Consider the following 13,908-nt stretch of genomic DNA (forward strand, 5'->3'; position numbering starts at 1 on the left):
TATTTTTATAAAAAAACGAAGGAAAACTGGATGACCTTTTCTTGGGCAATATTCTGAGAAATGATGGAAGGGGGAACAAATAAACAAAAAAAATAAAAAATGGTGAGCATGGAAACTCTTGTGAAATGAAAGTCACCAATCCTCTTGAGAGTTTTGTTCTCCATCAGTGTGTAACAGGGGCGAAAATAATATGAACTAAGAATGCTGATGTTCCTTTCATGTTCCTGTAATAATAAACGACATGCACAACTGTACCATCTTTTTGCTCCAACAGATCTATTTCTGACTAATTCATATTCATGTAACACTAATTGTTTATTTGCATGGAATGCTGCGAACCTTAGCTTTGTTCATAAGCTTCATAGAGCTTTAATCAGTATGATTCATAACACAAGTTTGAATTATTGTTATGTAATTTTAATCTGTTTCAATCGATTACGGCTCTTGTAGTTTAAAATGGAATCTTCTTACTTCGTGATTCATATAAAAAATTATGTTTGAATACAGAATATATCTTAAATGTGTCACTCTATTTTCAGCCCTTTTACAGTAATCATGGATGAATCAGCAATCCCTACAGTGAGCTAGGCTTTAGAGGTGTGATAGTACCTTTTTGAATTTTCAAACCTGTCTTTTGCTACACACAATTGATTATTTCCCTTGTTGGGCAGGAAACAGATGGAATCTGTGATCCAAAAGTTCAGGTCCTCGAGGGTATCACAAGTGTTGAGGTACATGCATGAATTATCTGTGATATTGATCCCATCTTTGAGTTGGTCATGGATCTGATCTAGTTTAAATGTTAGTGCTTGGAATAATTCAAGGATCTGTTCAGCACAATAACTATCATAGTAGATTCTTGGGTGATGGGCATACATGGTGAGGGCTGGCAGAGGACCACTCTGGTTCTGGTATGGCTTTTCATGTCTACATGGAACTGGTGTGCCGTAACATGTGCAATGAGCTTTCCTCTCAATTTATGTTCCATCAACTTTCTGATTTCCAGGTATTTGGCTGTCCAAAAAGTACTCAAATACCCATTCTCTCATAAGCTTTTAATTGACACGCAGCTTGTAGGAACAGATCATTGTACATTCAACTCCACACAGAAAGCTTTTGGAATTGATGACTTTCGGAAGATTCCAAATGGTGTCAATGGTATGTCCGACTTTCAATGCCCTGACTTGAAGAGAACCTTTTCCCATTCGACTTGTTACTTCTTGCTTCTTTTTTCTTTGACATTCTGGTACTTCAGGTATTGAAGAGAGGATGCATCTGATCTGGGATACAATGGTGGTAAGCAGCCTTTGATTTGCAACTGGAATTGGTAAAATCAAATAATCCAATGTTTCTCTTGTAATAAGTCCGCTTCTCTAAAAAACACTTGTTTTGGTGCAGGAAACTGGTAGAATATCAGTAACTGATTATGTGAAAATAACAAGCACCAAATGGTATGAGTTTGTCATGACCATGTCTCTGATGCCACACGCTAATTGCATGGTGATGCACCTTATCAGTAGCATAGTGATACCTTTTTTTGTGATGTACATCTCAGTGCTTGTAATACGTTCCTATGTTGATTGATGCTTGCTAGCATTTATCATCCATGTTGCTTGCCTCTCATCCTTCCTATGTTGTGATCAGTACTGTTCATCTAGTAGATTCTACTATGGATAGGCCACATGGAAAAGTCTCATTGATCAGAGATCTTCAGCATTCACAGAAAGGTAGTTAATGAAAAAAAAATCTTGCACTTTTCATCACTTGTTGATCGATGTGGGGATCTTTTGTCAAATAAGGGCCTATTAGGTATGTGGGATTAAATGGTATGGAATTGTATTAGATGGGATTAACACCATTAGATGGATTGGTCAATGATTTGGGGTGTTCAAAATACATAACTGACAACAAACGAGTGTTTATACAGATTTGACCGTATGATGGAAACCATGCAATAGTGGGTGCACGTAACACAAAACATGCATGCTGTAAAAATGTGGGAGACGAAGAAATTACTGTAAGGTTGAGTAAAGGATAAGTCCTTTTGGAAGCGTCATAGAACTTATTGTCAATTTCTCAAATAAACACAACATGATGATACATATGTACGCTATCCTGATTATTATCTTGCCAGTTTCCCACTCCTTGACGCTCAGGGCAATTCGGCGAGGCACTGCATCATTAGCTAGAGATGGCTAGAAGTTCTGTGGTGGATTGCTTTTGCTGTAGCTGATCTTGTTTGGGGGTGATAAAGGTCAGGTGTGCTGTGGTGGATCCCAGATGATTCTTTGGTCAGTATTTTGAATGAGCTGTGGGTGTTTCACCCAATTCAGACCAGCCTCAATCAGGTAGTGCATGTTGTCTAGATGAATTTGGTGAGGTGTTGTTATTATTATTATTATTATTATTTTGTGTGTGTGGCTGTGCTGTTAGTTTGTTGGATTGTGGACTGATCGAGCGGTGTTTTTAGGGGTTGAGCTGCCCTGCTTGCTTGCTAGTTGTGGTGCGCTTAGCCCAAAGACAAACAAATATGGTCGTGCAAAAGCATGTCAGATGTAACATTGGATGCCTGAGACGTGCAAAAGGTCGGCTCCCCCATGAATATCATGCAGCCACACCAATGAAATCAATGGATAGCCTATGATCTGATCTAACTGTAAAGGTGTTGCCCACCTGATGAGTCGATTGACTTGATTTTCATGGTGAGCCCTTTCTTTTGCACAGTTCAGATGTCTTACACATGTTGAATGTTTGTGGCAAGAGGGGTTTGCATAATAGCTTGGCATGCTATAGTTTGTATGCAATCCTTTGCCCATGCATTATTACCATCTTTTGCACATTCAAATTGGAACAATCGACTTGATGAAAATTCATTTTGATACTTGTCTAATCGTAATAATTAATATTAGACATTGTTTGTTCCAATAAATATGATTATGCATTGAATATTCAAATGAGCATGGATTTTGAAGGTAGCATACTGCTATTGTGAAATTTGTCCTAAAACTTCAACACTCAATACTCATCAGATGTATCAGTTGTTAACTGCCTAGTCATTACCTTATAATAATCTTATTTTTAATACAATACATTAATTCTTTTAACTTTTAAGCCATATTGATTTTTCGTATGTGCTATTGCAGGTGAAGCCATTGGAAGAGCTAACTTTCAATTCTCCCAACATTACATCAACAATGACGTCACACCAGTTTCATGTTATGCTGGATGTATTAAGCAATCTTCTCTTTGCTAGGCTTCCCAAGTGAGCGCCCCTATCTTAATTTTATTTTATTTTTATGATTTCACGTCCTTTGTTTCATGATGCCTTTGTCCTTTTACATTCTATTCGCGAATTAAATTCCTGTAGACATTGTAACATGGGCCTTTTTTTTTACTCTGTCGATTACAGTTGAGAGTAATTATAAATCACGAGGTTCTCACACAACCATTCCTAAATATTACACATCACTTAATAGGCTAAAGTCCTGGGGTGAATGAGTTCTTGCCCATAAAAGGGTGCTGAACAGAAACATTAACGGGCTGTTTGATTTTCTAATTGCAGTGGTAATCTAAGGTTCTGCGACGCATTTCAGTTGTCCCTAATTTTTTATGAAGCCCTATTTAGCCACGGCTGAAAACCGTTCCTAAAGAGGGATTTTGGTGTATATTAGACTAACAAGTGTGTTGTGTTCAGGAATATTATCCAAGACCACATTGACTGAGTACTGTTGAATTTTTTTATAAAAGGACGAGGATGCGATGTTAATCAACACTGACTTGTTCCTATCCAATATTGAAGTAAACATGGTCACCGCCAACTTAAGAAATTAGTCGTGATTGAGGGTTGATCTCAGCTCGGGTAAGTTGCGAAATGTACCGTATCAACCCTCGCGAGGATGCCGAGGGTCCCCTCGATGGTCGATCGAATGTCGTTAGGAGAACCCATCAGGGCCGCTAACTTTGGAATCGATGCGCTTGACAAATTGTCTCTCAATGGGAAGACCCCACAAAGCAAGGATGGAAACGTCGTTGGGCTACCATTTGGTCTAGTAATGGCCCCAACCGCCGTTAGTTTTCATAGATGGCCCCAAATCGCTGCTCGCATTGGGGTCCACCCATGCCAAGGATGGTTAAACCTCCTACCATACATGAAGGGGTTTGGAAACGGGTCATGCACCCAAAGTTTCTAGCAATATGGGAAGCATTGACACGAACCTATACGTGTCGATGGTAGAGGCAATGAAATTGTGTATGGAACATTGCCACCAGTGACATTTCATTGGAACATGGTGTTTAATGTTTGGGTGATGAAATTGTGTATGGAACATTGCCACCAATGACATTTCATTGTAACATGGTGTTTACCTTGCTATCCAGTTTTCAAGCAAGACCCACTTAGCTGAACAAGATGGTTGGTGATGTGGAAGAATATACCCCACCAGTGATAATATAGCACGCTTCTTTTCCATTTGAGGAAGGTGTTAGAAGTGAGTCTAAAGATGATTAAGTACCATAGGTCAACATAGTCATGGTGGAGGCGAGAGATGTGTCTGAAAGGGTGATTATCGATAAGCCTACCCATGGCATGACGCAATGTATTGCCCCAAACTTTTTCGATACTCGAGCATCGAAAGTCCTCGAGCGTTACCATAAGATTCAACATAATATATACGTGTGTACGATACCAATCAAACTATTCAAACTTTACATCCACTCCTTGACATGAACCTAACCATTGTGAATGATCTCCACTCATAAATCTAGCAATCAGACTGTTGATTTTAGGACAAGATCATCCATCAGGTGATTTGACACATAAACCATCTCTTAAATGAATTGACAAATAAACCCTTCATCCATGATGATATAGATATAAGTTCTTTCATAAGAATCACTTAGAAACATGCCTATAACCATGTAGAACCATTAGATTTCACAGAACTCTTAGATCAGCAATAATTACGAAAAGGCCACTAACCTAGACCCTCGAATTCTAAATCACGTAGTTCCCGTTATCCAATTAACGTGAAATTTTATACCACACCTATAAATCCTAAAGTAACCGTATACGTCGAATTGTAGCCGTTAGATCCTTGTAGAAGTGACTCAATGGATAGATCAACCATTAACCCTTGATCTTGGGGCCCACCTGAGCCTTAGATATACTTCAATTTTGAGCTGAACCCCTTAAACCAGGAGGAGAGACAAATGGACGGTGTAGATTGATCCGAAGGACCTCACAACGAACCCCACACCTAGATGGTGTGTATGCAGGCGGTGCACTGCCAAAGTACACCGGACTAGGATTCCCGGTCAGCGCACGTTGACCCAATAAAAACCGTAAGAAGTGGATTCTTTCTGCACTACCTTCTGCTGGGGCCACACTGGGCCCCCACCTTCATCCGGATGGATGATCTGAACCGTCCAGTGTGATCGGGCAGGGAATTCGACCAAAACCTTGTTGTCCATGTACGTCCATGCACACTCACAAGATCATAACAACCGGTGAATATGGCATCCCGATAATTAGCTGAGTGGCCACCCAAAACTCGGATTTACCTCACGTTCTATCCCATGGCCCAACATCATCCTACAAAACAGATGAAGGGTGTGGATTTCCAAGGGCACACCATAAGTGGACCCCACCTGATCCGGCAGTCGAACCAAGTCGACGCCCTTTTTGCACTCGCTGTAACAACTCCCAAACTTTCCGCACGTAGTTCGATTTAGACCAAGATCTCGGCCCCGATCAAGACCGTCCAAATCATAGGAATAGGGAATCCGATCCCTCCCACGGTGGCAGAATGAATCGGAGGAGGAACTACGGCCCAACGTGCCGTTCCGTTCCATTCATTGCTGCGCAGTGAAATAAGAGAGCATAAGCCGAGCGATTCTGTCCCATTGCTGCGAAACTACCGACGTAAGGCCTAAGCATGGACTTGGAAATTCACAAGAAGAGTCTAGAAGACTCTCCCTATTGCTATAAAAAGAAACCCTGCCCGGCGTTTGGGGGAAGAATAATAAGAAGAAAGGTGTGGTTCGCGGAGAGAAGCAAGAAAGGAGAGTGGAGAAAGAAGAGGACATCTCTGCTGCTGGAAGACGTCCCAACAAAGCAGAGAGAGAGAAAAAAGAAAGGGAGGAAGAGAGAAAAAGAACGGAAAGAAAGAAAGAAGGAAAGAGACGAGGAAAGAACCAGCAGTTCGCTGGATCATTGGTTGCACACCGGGGTCCTGACACCTTCAAGTAAGTACACCATGAACCCTGCTCTTTCAAACCCAATACACCAAACAAGAGTTGACTCTATGGTAGGATCTGGACATAGCAAGTTGAAATTGATTAGTACACACCTTAACCAGAGTATAACCACCTAATCAAAGAAGCTATATTGAATAATCCAAACCAGGTGGACTAGCATAGAATTCTGTCCTAAAAGACTCCTTGGACAATTAACCTAGAAGAGGGCGACTCGACAACCTAAGGTGAGGGTTTTATCCTTTAAGCTTACACTAATTTAAGTTGTTATATTTATCCTGCTTTTTACATACCTTCCTGTTATTTCATCTTGCCTTTTACATCCTTTCATGTTATTTTGTCTTACCTTTTACATGCCTTCATATTATTCTGAATCTTTCCTGCAATTATATGTTTTACCATCAATTATTTGCCTTTGAGATTATAGTATAATGTTGATTACAAGTAATCTTTCTGAATTTATGTGGGGCCATGGATACAAGCCTTGCCCTTGCTTTATCAAATTTATTGAGTTGGCCCTGTCACTCTCCTTATTATTGAATTGGCCGTTGCCGCTCTTCTATTTGTTGAGTTAGTCATTACTACTATTTCTTTTTTTAATTTATTTATTGAGTTGACCATTGTCACTCTCCTATTTGTTATGTTGGCCATTGCCACTGTTTGAGTTGACCATTGTCACTCTTCTCTTTATTATATTGGTTTTGTGCTATTTATTTTTAAGGCTTGGGCATGTGTCTTGATATTCCAAAACCCTCATGATTTATTTTGTATTCTTTATAAGTACAAGCGATATGGTTAGATGTATCACAACTAGTGATTCAAATAATCTATCGTGGACGTAATTCGCTCTGGGTAGAGACCCTCTTGGTCGTTACGTAATTGCATGGGTTTTGGGTAGTGGTGCACAAATCAATGTGTAATTCGCAAATGTAGTGTCACATCACTTCCGGGATTGGATGTCGTAAAAAGTCTCTCCAAGAACAAATCATGTCACGTAATTCATCCGACTCATATGTTGTGCGCCTTAAGGTGTTCACGTAGATCCACAGTAGCGTTAGCCATGCCGGTGAATATCCATATAGTGAGAGTGCGGGTCGAGCCAGATATCATGAAACTGTTTTCCACATTCTGATGATCACTACGTATGATGAGCCGCACACACTTTGCTAGGCATGCATCTCATGTAGGTTGTTTGCGCATGCTGATACCCTCGTGTTAGTGGAGCACGGGATGTATCAGACGCTTATATTTCTTTTATGAATATCTTGAATTATTGTTAATCTTAAAGGATAATCATCACTATGAGTAGGACGTTGACCGTCTCCCAACTATACAGATTATGCAGGTGACGTACAGATTGGAGATTTAGTGAACAATCTCCCTAAGGAAGATTATGTTGAAAGAATAAGAAGACAGTTTTATGATTTAGTATTATACTTTTGCTGCGAACTCGATAAATGTAATAAGCTCCTATTGAGAGAACATTTGATTATTCTTTTTACTCTGATGAAATATAATCAATACAGTTGATTTTATTCTTGTGAATGTTACCTTCATAAATGTATCTGGATGTGATCCAAATGAAAAAAAAAAGGTGCGATTTTCAAAAGCATCAAATTTATACATCATTAATACCCGGTTTCTCGGGTACGAGTACAAACTCTGGCTGTGAAAATTCGGGATGTTACACGCAACACCTCAAATAGTATATATTGGCCCATCTGGACGGATGCCCTATTACCAGGATTTTGGTTGACAACGGGGCTGTAGTTAACCTGTTGCCATGGAGAATGATGGCTAAGTTGGAGAAGACTATGGCTGATTTGATTCTATCAGAAGTAACAATCAATAATTTCATCGGTCACGTAACAAATACTCATGGTGTCTTGCCATTCGATCTGACTGTAGGCACCAAAACCGTTTTAGCACCATTCTTCGTTGTTGACACCTCATCAAACTACAACGTGGGATTAGATCCACTCATTTTCATGCATCCCATCCTCTCTACACCAATTTGTAATTTTTTATAACTAAAACAAGGTTGAGCTAGTCCTAGCCGACAATGAGCCCTTCCTAGCTACTTCAAATGCCACCAAAGCTTATTATTATGGGAAAGAGGTGGGATAGATCAGGTTCACCGAGAGAAACAAATTCAGCTGCCCTTTCGGGATATTGGTAAAAAGGAACCTGGATAATATCATGCAGGCCATCTCAAAGGTAACTTGAGTTAATGACACCCGACCGAGGGACGTCGTTCCTTGTCAGCCAGTTTCATGTTGCACTATTAAATAGATCACATGATCAGAACACCAAGGGATAAAGTCAACTAGGCCAACCTTAGGACCATAATAAGAAGGCTCGAAGAAAGCCTGCGGGAAAAGGATGATGGTTGTTTTGTGAATTTGGGCGAGGTGGAGAAATCAGCTGAAGAAGACAGCATTGAATTTGAAGAAGAACCCTTGAGTTAGAAGATTCTTGGCCTCAAGTTCAAGATCTATTGGTTGAGATTAATTTAGGAACATAACTCGTCCCAAAGCCAACATTCATTAGCAACTTGTTAAAGCCGCCTGAGAAGGAGCGATTGGTGCTAACTACTTAGTGAATTCACTGATTTTTTAATTTTTTTATTATTTTTTACATGGGATTATCATGAAATGCTAGGGCAATATAAAATATTTCGATACAATACAGAATAATAAAACAAATATACTCAATCGCTTAGAGTATTGAATTCTTGATATCAAATAGTTTGCAAGACAACGTTCACCTAAAAGATTTAGGCAGGACAACCTTATTTCATGACATCTTTGAGATCAAAATATCAAACTTAGTAAGAAATAATCAATCACAAAGAAATGATATAAAGAATAAATCAATCACCACAATGCGTAAGGAGTTATAGTAGTTCGGTGCTTAACTCCACACCTACTCCACTCCCAAAATTACTACCCTCGTAATTTCGACTTCACTATTCAAGGTTTTCATAGGTTTACCTTAACAACCTTATAAAGTTTGTGTGATTTTCACGGGCTCACCACAATAAAACCCATTGTGTGATTTTCATGGGCTCACCACAACAACCACTTTGTGATTTTCACGAGCTCACTGCAAAACAATCCTTTTGAGATTTTCGGGCTATCTCAGGAAAACCCAAATAGAAATGAAAGTAAAATAATACTTATCTTCAATTGGCAAGTTGAAGACGTAACCGTAGTTTTGAATGCAGCGATCTCCTTTCTTGGGATATAGATGAAGTTGTGTTTGTGTTCAACCCAAAAAGAATGTAGGGATCTAATATATTTTCAATGAAAAATACCCTAATGCTGCAAATTCGATTCTTTAAATCTCAAGTAGAGTATGAATTACTCTATTAAAACAGTTTAAACAAACTCGAGAAAGAGAATAGAATTAACTAAATCAAATATAAGAATTACCGCTCAAATAGCTCAAGGAGGCTTAGACTTTCACTCTTTTCTTTAGAAGATGGATTTGTGTTTTTCATTCTTTGAAAGAGTGTGAGAAAGCCTCTATTTATAGCCAAATGTATTGGAAATTCGGCTGGCCCGATTTTAGGTTCAGCTGGCCGAATTCCAACGATCGCGTTCCAACAAATCTTTGGATTTCATGGGATGAAATCTTTGAAAACTGCAACTAACCCAAGCCAAAATTTGGCTGCCGAACCTCCAGTTCGGCTAGCCGAATCTCAATGAGATCCGAAATCTTATCTTGCTGGAAACTTGACCGAACATCCTTCGGGCTGGCCAAACCCAAGGTTGGGCTGGCCGAACTTGCTCCGAAAAATTTCTATCTTGTTGTATACTTGCTCAACTAATGTTGGATTAGCCAAATGTAGTTAGGCTAGCCGAACCTGAGGTCAGGCTAGCCTAACTCTAGTGTATTTTACTTAGAATAATATGTTATCATGATATTATGTGAAATACACCTAACTTAGGGTCAATCTAAGGTAATACAACCCGATGGTTGACACATACAAAGTTCTTCGATCTTCGAACCAAGTAAGGCTTTAAAGTCTTGAGATGTTGAGTCTTCCTTGAGATGTTGATCGAGTCTTTATAAGGTCTTCATGAGTCGTCGAAGCGTATCTTCACAAGTGCTTGTGTTCCTTTTAGGACTAGGAAATTTGACAATCTTAATTGTGCTTAAGTATAAACACTTACAATCTCCCATTTTGTCAAATTTGTGACAAAACACAATCATGCATAACTCATTATACAAACATACAACTCATCATGACATATTATAACATCTCACAAACTCATCATACAAATATGATCTCTGGTTCAAAGGAACATCTGTACACCACCAGTGATATCATATATTGAAGATCTTGATACTTCTCCTCAGTACTAGCATACATAACTCCCCTTAAGCACCTAGTCACATAGAATATATTTCCATATAATCCAATATTTTATCACATGCCAAAAAAAAAAAATAAAAATTCCACACATTTTACAAATGTGAGTGCATGTGCTCATATCTCATATATCTATAACCATTTTCTCCCCCTTTTTGCTAGAAGTTGACAAAGGAAGAAAAATTAAATGAAGTATGCAACATAAATATCAAGGATAGAGAACATAAGGATAGAAGGTCATTTAATATTAGTGATAAAATTATACAAAACAAATAAAGACAATTATCCAAATGTGCTTAAGGAAAAGCCATGAAAGAGTGCATGAAATCCAAAGAGAGAATAATAGTTATTACAGACCATAAGCAAAATTATCAATCAGAACCAGAGGAGGACGGTGCAGGCATCTCAGGATCATTGATTTTCAGACTCCGATTAAATCGATGAAAGTACCTTTTCATGTACTCCATATGCTATTTTTTAGTCTAAAGTAATGAATCCTGGGATACATGCAAGGTGTCCACCTTTCTCTCTAAACTCTCCAACCTATCAGAAAATTTTGAAGGTTGGAAATATGAATCATTTGTATCAGGAGAATCTTCTAAGTTTGCAAAAATGCCATCCATGTTGATATCGCCTGTGGGATCCTCTTCATGATTGCTTTGCTGCTCAGGCCTCATATCTAACTTCATCATGTTTAAGTTTGCGTTACCAAAGGGAGGTTCGGATTCCGGTGCTTCAATCGCGGGAATTTGAACATTGAGCTGCAAAGCAAAAGAAGTCATAAGGAATGTAAAAGGAATGGAACCATGACGAGGATGGAAACGATATTGAATGATCAAATACGATATCAAAGACGGAAGACAAATGCGAATACCAGATGCAACAGAATGCATAATACGCATCATGAAGGGAGTAAGATCAGTCTTATTCACAACCCTTGGATAGACATTAGATGTAAAGATGCGCTGAAGAATATGAAAATTTAGAAGTAAATTATAAGTGGGAAGAGAGTTATCGGATCTCCATTTTGCATTAAATTCACAACACCCATGTAATAGTACTTTCTGAAGTGTACATATCTTCAAAAAGAGGTGTTATGGGTAACCCGTAATCTGCCATCTCAATGTCCATAACAGATGATATGATGGAGGATGTGATGGTGATAGTTTCTTCCATAAATTGAATATTAAATGATAAATTTTCTATAGAAACTTCATTAATGGATGCGTACATCCCTTGTATAATAGATCGATAACTCGCCTTGCCCCATTTAAAAATCTTCTCCCATCCTACCTCAGAGAATATTTTAACAAGATCATATCGAGCGATGTGATCAACATTAACTGATCGCTTAATAATAATGCTCCGAGAGTGGAAATCCCATAAATTCTCCGGATCATCCTCTGGTGCGCGAATGGATCACACAACCCGATGAATGAAGTGGGATGAGGAACTAGAATGCATGTGGTCTACGAACCATGCTTTTAATCCGCTATTCCATGGAAGAAAGTGAACAAGGAATAGCAAAGAGGGTGAAGGGTTTGAGTAGATCAGATTTTTAAAGAAAACCCACCATAATAAGGATTCTAGATTAAAAGAAAATACAAGATTTGCAAATAAAACTCACCTAAGATCTTAAATCTAGAAGAAAATAGCAAATAAACCACTTACAAGATGACTATGGAGAAGGGTTGGCCGAAGGAAGCACCGGTGAGCCAAAGAAGAAGTGAAAATGAGAAATTTGGAGTTTTTCTCCCTTTTTGTTCAATCCGTGCCCAATTCGGCTAGCTCGAGTGGGTGCTCGGCTGGCCGAAAGATCTCCAAAAATAAAGTTTTTATTCTTTTAAGGAAATATATAAAAGAAAGCTGAAAAAGAAATATAAACAAAATGCAATCAAGTAATGAAGTATAATCCAATATCATTTTGTAAATTGGAGAATCTGACATTGTCTAGCGGTTTTGTCAGAATGTCTGCAAGCTGTTTCTCAGTGTTAATGTATTCTAGCATGACAATCTTATTTTCAATTAATTCTCGAGTATAATGATATCGTATGTCGATGTGTTTTATGCGAGAATGTTGAATAGGATTTTTGGATATGTTTATAGCACCGGAATTGTTACAGTATAAATTCATAGTATCTTGATCAATACTATAATATGCTAACATACGTTTCATCTACATTAGTTGCGTGCATGCATTCCTTGCCGCAATATATTCAACTTCTGCAGTGGATAATGATACTGATTTTTGCTTTTTCCTCATTCAAAAAACTAGGTAATTTCCAATGTAAAAGCATCCACCACTTGTGGATTTTCTGTCATCCACATTACCTACCCAATCTGCATTAGGATATTCAGCAATTTGTAATGATGTATCATGAGGATACCATAACCCTAAGCCAGCCGTGCTAGCAACATATCTGATTATTCTTTTAATCGTAGACAAATGAGTTTCTTTAGGATTAGATTGATATCTAGCACATAAGCCAACGCTGAAAGAAATATCAGGTTTGCTGGCAGTTAAATATAATAGGCTACCAATCATGCTACGGTAAAGACGGGGATTAACACTTTTACCTGAATCATCTTTAGATAGTTTGAGTGTTGTAGTCATGGGTGTCTGAAAGTTTTTACTATTCTCAAAACCAAATCTTTTTATTAGATTTATAGCATATTTGGTTTGAGAGATAAATATCCTATCTTTGGGTTGTTTCACTTGAAGACCAAGAAAATAATTTAGCTCACCAACGCTACGCATTTTGAATTATGACATCATTAAATCTGCAAACTTAGAGGAGAGATCAGTACAAGTTGATCCATAAATAATATCATCTACATATATCTGAACAATCAACTTGTCTTCATTACATTTTTTGATAAATGGAGTTTTATCGACACTCCTCATTTTAAAATTTTGACTAAGAAGAAATTTAGTCAGTTTTTCATACTATGCTCTTGGGGCTTGTTTTAAACCATACAACCTTTTAAAGACAGTATACATTATTAGGAAGTTTGGGATCTTCAAAGCCCTTGGGTTGCTCAACATAAACTTCCTCGTTTAAGTCACCGTTTAAGAAGGCACTTTTAACATCCATTTGGTATATTTTGAAATTTTTATAACATGCAATGTAAATAAAAAATTTGATAGACTCAGGGCAAGCGACTAGAGCAAAGGTCTCATCGTAGTCAATTCCTTCAATCTGTGTGTAACCTTGCACAACCAGTCGTGCCTTATTTCTAATAATATTTCCCAGTTCATCAGTATTATTTTTGAAAAT

At 38.2% G+C, this 13,908-nt stretch overlaps 1 long non-coding RNA gene across 1 annotated transcript; it reads left to right on the forward strand.

The window, feature by feature from the left end:
* The first annotated feature begins 999 nt into the window (after positions 1–999).
* LOC131240860 (uncharacterized) lies at positions 1,000–1,847 on the forward strand. The gene is made up of 3 exons (XR_009168889.1): positions 1,000–1,158; positions 1,256–1,296; positions 1,399–1,847. It is a non-coding gene; the product is annotated as an uncharacterized LOC131240860 (long non-coding RNA).
* The last annotated feature ends 12,061 nt before the right edge of the window (positions 1,848–13,908 follow it).

This window comes from Magnolia sinica, chromosome 1 (assembly GCF_029962835.1).
Source record: "Magnolia sinica isolate HGM2019 chromosome 1, MsV1, whole genome shotgun sequence".
Lineage (NCBI taxonomy): Eukaryota > Viridiplantae > Streptophyta > Magnoliopsida > Magnoliales > Magnoliaceae > Magnolia > Magnolia sinica.